Genomic DNA, 6,000 nt, shown 5'->3' with positions numbered 1-6,000 from the left:
GACAGGCACTCCTACAAGCATTGCCTTTGTCCAATCATCTCAGAAAATGTGGAGGATAATGATGGAAATGAGGTCCCTCCGCTCTCACGGGTGTGAGTATTACACTTAAAGTGATGAGAAACCAATAGAAGATGTTAGGGAAGAAACTGCTGGACTGAGTATAATCAAATGTGGTTCAGCTCTTGCTTCCTAGTGGATTTCTGGGAGAGAGTAGGATCCAGTGACTGAGTCCAAAAGCCCTCTTGATTGAGGCTGTAGGAGGTATGCTCTGAAACAGGTCCAGATTGGCTAGCTCAGCCCTTTCTCGCCCTGAGCCCAGGATATCTGGAAGGGTTCTGAGACCTATTTAGAAAATTATCAATCTGATTTTGACACACCTGTTGCCCTGCCCTACCCTGCTGATTGCTGAACACTGGGTGGCCTTGGCAGCACCCTGACCTCACAGGAATATTTCACACTGGGGACACATCCATGGGAGGTGGAAGTCAGGGAACTAGGCATCAGACAGAAGTTCTTTTCAGAGGATTGAAGACCTAGAGTTTGATATCTATGGCAGACATAGTACACTTTAGCCAATCCCTTTCTTTGCCCTTTTTTCCTGCTGGCCATGCCTGGATGGATAGGAACTTTTTATCTGTTATGCTTCACTGCATTTTTCCTCTTTCTGGGAAGATGGACTGAGCTTTACTTTTGGGTGAGGAAAAAAAAAAAGTAAGTAATCCTAGGGCTTACTAATAAGGCAATTGTTGCCTGAGGACCCAATCAATAAATATGTTAGATATTTATTAGGTACAAAGCGGTGTGTTAAGTGCTGTTGGGAAAGGGTACAGAGTTTGATAAGGTATCCTCCCTGCCCTCAAGGAGCTTATCGTCTAGCTGAAAAAATAACACATACATAAAAATTTATAATAGTATGTAGTGCTGTCCAGGAGAACCTTCTTCAGTGCCACGATGGAAACATTCTATAATGTTCATTGTCACAGGTGGCTGTTGAGCACTGGAAATGTGGGCAGTGCAACTGGAGAACTGAACTGAATTTTTAACTTAATTAATTTAAATAGCCATACGTGGATCATGGCTTCTGAGTTGAACAGCTTTGTATGAAGCATTACAGGAGCACTAAAAAAGAACTGAGGTAAAAACGAGGACAGAGATCGCCCACTTTAGGTTTGTTGTGGACAGGGAAGGCTCCCAGGAAGGGGTGTGATTAGAGCTAGGTCGTAGGAATGTGTAGGATTCGCATAAGGGAATAAGAAGAAAATAGTACTAGCTTTCGGGAATTTTCAGAGTACAGTTGGGGGTACCAGAGAGTAAATATTGAACAGAGTAGAGTCTTCTTCTGGTTTTCATTTCATCTCTTGTATTAAAAAGATGGTTTTGGGTTTGCTTAGAAAATTATCTCTATTTTTTTTTAATGTTTTTATCTTATTTATTTATTTATTTATTTCCCCCCCTCCTTCGCTCCGCCCCCCATCCCCCCCCAACTCGAGGTCAAGCCATTGTTCTCAGTCGAATTGTGGAGGGTACAACTCACTGGCCCATGTGGGAATTGAACCTGCGACCTTTGGTGTTGTGAGCACAGTGCTCCAACCACCTGAGCCACCCAGCAGCCCAAAATTCCCTCTATTTAGTGCTCTCTTGACACTTCCTTTCCAGGAGCCTGAGCAAATAATCTGAAGGCTAATGGGAAAAGCACTAGAATGGGAGTCAGGTGACAAGGGTTCTACTCCTGCTGTGTCATTAACTCATCCACAGGGCTTCGCTTCCTTGTCTAAAAAGAATCAATGATTCTTTAGTAAATGTTCCCCAAGGTTCTGTCTTGTACCAGTGTCCTCTGATTCCCATCACATTTTAGTGGAACAGGACGGTGTAGCCCAGTGCCACTCAGCTTGAATGAAGTCTTGTTCAAGGAAAAGAGAACTTGAGGGGGGGGGGGGGATATAGACATGCAAGAGTCTAAATCCTTTATACTTTCCTGTCTTGGAGGGAGAAAGCAGAGGTGAAGGAATGGTAAAAGTATATCTCACCGTAAGACAATAGGAGATCTTCTACAGGTTGGGGGTGACTGGGGTGGGGATAGGTAGAGTAGGAGTGGAAACATTTTCCAACTTCACAGTTTCCCTTGAGATTTTTCACCATGGCTGCCTACTATTTGTAGATTAAATGTGGTGCTTTAGAGCTATTGAAATAAAGGGATGTTTCTCACACGATCATTGGACATCTTAAATCCAGAGTGCTGTCTGACAGTACAGTTGACAAAAACTCTTTCCTTGACCAAACTCTGGTCAGGCTCCTTTGAGACTTCTTCTCAACTAGGTTTCAACCTTGGCCAATAAAAACTACAGACTCAGCACAAATGATTTTGTCCACTCACCCACCCACACACTTGACGTTTGAACTAACAACAGGATAGTTTCTAACATCTCAAGGCCACTCCTTAGGATAACCCCTACCCCCTTAAAATGCTAGCATGAGCAAGGTCAGTGCTGCCTGGAGAATTTACTGTTTGTTCCAGCCCAAACCTGGTGATAGGCAGATAGGCCCCAGAACCCCTTCTTAGAGCAGTTACTTTAGAAAGCTTGCAATTATAAATCTTTTCTTGCTTCCTGTCTCTGAAATGCAAACATTCCCTCATTCCCAGCCCAGTGCTGTCTCCTGCACCACTGCTTCCTAGCATAAGGATACAAGAAGTTTGTCTTCCAGGTAAATGCCAATTAACGAACCCAGATGGCCTAGTCACATGGACCACCCCTCTCAACACCCATCAATGCCTTTTCCTTAGCACATCGCAGCTTTTAAAAAGTCTATTTTTTGTTTTAGTGACTTCCACATCAGGGCAGCTTTAACCCCGACCTTGAACTGCATAGTGCTACCCCCGTCTTCCCCCTTCTTTACCCCACTCCAAGCCCCTCCTCCCCTGCTCTCTGACTTCGTAGGGGCCTTGGTCCCCTTGCTGGCAGGTAAACTGGCTATGTCTGGGTCACTTTTAGCTCCTCCTTTCTCTCCACACCTTCAGATGCTGTCTTCTCTCTGGAATCTCCTCGCCTTTCCATTCTTGATGCAGTTGCCCTAGGTCAGCACACATCATCTCTTGCTAAATGACTCTAATTACCTTTTAACTAATCTCCCTATCTCCAGTCTCTACAGAACTCTGAAGTGCTCCTTTTAAAACACTGAGCTGATCACCTCACTTTCCTTCTCCGAAATTTTCTTGACTTTCTATTGCCTACTGAATAAAGCTGAAACCCCTTAGCAGGCATTTGGGGGCTCCCATGATCTCACCTTCACCTCAATGTCTCCCACTGCGTCTTCCATGGAACTAGTCTTTAAACACATGTGTATCTTCATACTTCTAGGGTTATGCTCACATTCTTTTGTCATTCTGGGATAAATGACTCCCTTGTCCCCATTTCTGCCAAAGGTCAAAATTTTAAATGTCTTCAAGGCCTAATTCAAATATCGCTTCCTTCATGAGAGCATTCCCAATAGTTTGAGTTGAAATTGTTTTCCTCCTCTGTACTTCTACCTCGTATCATTTTTTTAATGTCAGATTCATAATTCAGGTATAATTTATATACAGTTAGATTCACCCTTTTATTATGTTAAATATTTTATTTAATTAATTAGTTAATTTATTTATTTATTAAGGAGGGCACAGCTCACAGTGGCCCCTGTGGGGAAAGAACCAGCAACCTTGGTATTAGCACCACGCTCTAACCAACAGAGCTGACCTTCCGTGCAGTGGAAAATTCGTGTATAACTACTGTATTCCCATCAAACAAAAAAGTTCTCTTCTGTCTCTGTAGATAATTCCCTCCTCCCACTCCTAGTTCCTGGCAATCACTGATCTGATTTCTGTCCCTATACAACTCATATAATTTTAACTTATTTTTGCATTTTCCCCTGTAGGCCTTGTTTGTGTGTACATCTTTCTCTCACTGGGTTGTAATCTTCTTGCAGAGAGCTGTAATTATTCACCTTTGTATTCCTCATGGTTCCAAGCACAAGTTCCAAACACATTTATTACATGCCAGGTCATAAATATTTGATAAAAGGAAAAGGGAAGGAAAAAAAAAAGGAAAAAGAAAGAAGAAAAAAAGGAAGAAACGAATGACCCAAAGAACAAATGGACAAACAGCCCTAGGACAGTTCAACTAATAGGACTCTTGCTAGTTTAATGAATCATTCTGAGTTACTAATCTGAACTATAAAAGTAGCTGCTCTTAAACACCTACACAAAATATATTGTCTGAATCAGAAAAACTGAGACTTTAAGTTGAGAAGGAAATCTTAATGTAAATGACATATAAGTTGCAGTAGGATGTAGGAAACAACTAGCCACCACTCCCAAGCTAAGCTGCATCTGATCTCCTTGCATTTTACACTATAAGATATGAGGCATTCTGTCCTTGGTATATAGCAAGTACACTTAAAAGTTTCAGGAAAGTTAAGGGAAGAAGAAAGGCAATGAACATTTACCAAGTGCCCCCAGTCATTGTACTACATTGTAGTTTTCTTACAACTACTCTCTCACTTAGGTTAGAAATTATTAGGAGGTATTTTTCATTGAGAAAGGAAATAGACATTCAAGGTATACCAAACAGGAGAGGGGAAGGTTAAAAATTGTATTTTTGGCTCAGGATGAGTTCTTCAGAGATTTTCTGAGTTTTCCTTCCGTGAAATTACAATAAGCAGGTAAGGACAAGAGTTTAGGTAATAAACACTTTGATGTTGATCCTTTCAGGATACTTCTGCGATAGTGACCATATTCATTTCAGGAGTCAACAATGAGGTGAAAGAATTCTAATGTACTGTTTGATGAGGTTGTCAACTGAGGCACGTGGTGGAATTTAGGAGTTAAGGAGTGTAGTTACTAGTAAATGGGTAGTAATAAGAACTGCCTTCATTCCATCACTTGGTGTCATGGAAATTTAAAGTGATTTTGCAATCACTCTTGGGGGATACTTTTCCTGGTTCTTAGACAAGTTGGAAGATAAACTTTGGACAATGTATTATACTATGCCCTTTGTAATTAAATAACCCAAGATAATGTGTTAAAGTTTAGTGGAGATTTAAATTCCTGAGTTGATTAAAGAGAGTTGTTAAGAACAACTGTCATGTAAATAAAAATGTGTTAATATTACTCCCAGTTTCTAGGTATTATATAGTGATGAACTGCAGGTTTATATAGCTGATTACTTTCCAGTCTTGCAGAACAGCTCAGCATTAAACAACTAAAAATAACTACAATTCAACTTGAAGGCTGAGACCAGGGAACACCTTGAATTTTTGGTTGACTCTGGACTGTGACCGGTTCACAGAACGTGGAGCCACTAAAAGTTGAGCGGTAGCGATGGAAGTGCAATTCCAGCAAGATAAATCTGGCTGTGTGTGCAAATGGCCTGAAACAGAGAAGAGATAGAGGCAGTTAGTCCACTCCGAGGCCACTGCAATATCCAAGCTGCGGAGGTCAGAGCAGGGCTGAAAGGGAATGGTAAGAAATCAAAAAAGAAAATGGTAGTGCCTGCGGCCAGCACTGGAAGATGACCGGACTCAGTGGGGTTAGCTGAGTGAGGAAGAAAACTGAAAGAACGGCTTCGTGTTTTCCAGAGATCCGAAGTTTTCAGCAGGGACTCCCTGACTCCTCTTCCGTTCTTAGAGCGGACGTCCTGGGATCAGCCGAAAAGCTCAAGCCTCAAGCTGGTCAGGCCAGCAAAAGGCGCACGGGAGGCAGGACCACCCCGGAGTGTCCTCCAGCACCACGTCCTTCCCCGCCTCAGCATTCCGGCGTTCCTTCGGGTTCCGACCCCTCTCTCCCAGCCCATCCGAGTCCCCGGATCTCCCCCACCCCCATCCTCCATCTGCAGCCAGCACCGCCTCCAGCCCCTTTCCTCCCCCTCCCTCGTGGGGTGCTGACTCGCCCGGCTGCCACGTCTCACTGATGACATCACTAGGGCCGCTCGGCCTTAGCCAATCCGCTAGGGGGAGTCCGAGCGAAGT

This window comes from Rhinolophus sinicus, linkage group LG05 (genome assembly GCF_036562045.2).
Source record: "Rhinolophus sinicus isolate RSC01 linkage group LG05, ASM3656204v1, whole genome shotgun sequence".
NCBI classification, from domain to species: Eukaryota; Metazoa; Chordata; class Mammalia; order Chiroptera; family Rhinolophidae; genus Rhinolophus; species Rhinolophus sinicus.
Note: the sequence above shows the minus strand (reverse complement) of the source record.